This window comes from Pteropus medius, unplaced genomic scaffold (genome assembly GCF_902729225.1).
Source record: "Pteropus medius unplaced genomic scaffold, Ma_sr-lr_union100, whole genome shotgun sequence".
In the NCBI taxonomy this organism is placed as follows: domain Eukaryota; kingdom Metazoa; phylum Chordata; class Mammalia; order Chiroptera; family Pteropodidae; genus Pteropus; species Pteropus medius.
The window spans coordinates 2,059,658-2,061,375 of NW_024340697.1; the positions used below are offsets into that span (position 1 = coordinate 2,059,658).

Below are 1,718 nucleotides of genomic sequence, written 5' to 3' on the forward strand. Positions count from 1 at the left end.
TTAGGAGGAGACCATATTTTTTCCTAGGTACCTCGGAATTTATGTTTCCTGGCATTTCTTGAACTTACAGAAGAAAGTTGTAAAAGTGCTTATCGAATGTCCCGAAAGGAAGGAAACAACTCGTGAGACGAGGTCCATTAAAACCAGGGTAGATATAAATTCTAAGTCGTTTCCATTTCAGGGACTACTAATACCTAAGTGAAAACTATGGTGAAAAAGGAACTTGCATCATACAATTTTATAAAAGATAGAGTCAACTCTGCAGCTCTTGTAGCAAATAATTAAAAAGATAACCCAAGAATCCTTCCTTAAAAAAAAAAAAAAAATCGCGATATAATTCACATGTCACAAAATCCATTCTTTTAAAATGTACAATTTGGTGGCTTTTAGTATGTTTAAAAAGTGGTGTCTGCAGCCATGCTACCGTGAACAAGCCCGATCCCGTCTGATCTCGGAAGCTAAGCAGGGTCGGGCCTGGTTAGTACTTGGATAGGAGACCACCTGGGAAGACCAGGTGCTGTCGGTGTAAAAAAATAAGGAATTGTAAGCTGACAAGGTCCTTGCAATCTGTGAGGTCATCCAAGGGTTGTCGCCAAAAAAAAAAAAAAAAAAAAAAGTGAAAAAAAGAAAAAAAGTTGTGCAGCTATCACCACTTTCTAATTCCAGAACATTTCATCTCCCCCAAAAGAAACCCCATACTCATTAGCAGTCACTTCCCATCCCTACCCTCAGCCCCTGGCAATGACTAATGTGTTTCTGTCCCCATGCGCTTGCCTGTTCTGGACATTTCATATAAGTGGAATCATACAATATGCATTATTTTGTGCTATTCTAATTTCACTAAACATAATGTTCCAAAATTCATCCACATTATAGCATGTATTTGTACTCCATTCCTTTTTAGGGCTGATAATTATCCGTTTTTTGAACAGATATTTTGTTTATCCAGGATGAGATAAGCGACAGGTGGTTAATGATTCATCTGCTGTGTTATTAATGGTATTTACAATTTAGGGTAAAAAAATATTATATTAAGAGCTATCTTTAAACGATATAGCCTGCTTTGGGCCACACCACCAGGCACCCACCTAGCCATCTAGTGAGTGCCCATTTAGTCACCTCAGCCAAAAGAATTTCCCTGATGGGAAAATATGTGATGCACTGTATCTGTGCTTTTTTTTTTTTTTAATTAAGCAAATTGTTAAGCTGTGAGGTAAACGTGGCCAATTTTTAAGTGTAAAATGTCACTCAGGTATATTCGGATATTGAGATATTCAGAGAATTGAATGCTAAATATTCTAATAGAACCAAAGAAGATATACAGATGGCAAATAAGCATACGCTCCACATCATATGTCATCAGGGAAACTTAAAACAACAACGAGATACCACCGCAAACCTATTCGAGTGGCCTAAACCCAGAACACCGACAACACCAAATGCTGGCAAGGGTGTGGAGCCACAGGAACTCTCGTTCATTGCTGGTGGGAATGCAAAGTAGTGCAGCCACTTTGGAAGACAGCCTAGCATAAAAGTATGATAAACGTAATTTTATCATACAATTCAGCAATTATGTTCCTTGGTAGGTACCTAAAAGAGTTGAAAAGTTGTGGCCACACAATAACCCTGCAGGCAGATGTTTATAGCAGCTTCATTCATTATTACCAAAATTTAGAAGCAATCAGATGTCCTTCAGTAGGGGAATAAATAAACTATGA

The 1,718-nt window shown here is 38.0% G+C and overlaps 1 pseudogene; it reads left to right on the forward strand.

Moving 5' to 3' along the window:
• Positions 1-407: 407 nt before the first annotated feature.
• LOC120611859 (uncharacterized) lies at positions 408-526 on the forward strand (annotated as a pseudogene).
• Positions 527-1,718: the final 1,192 nt, after the last annotated feature.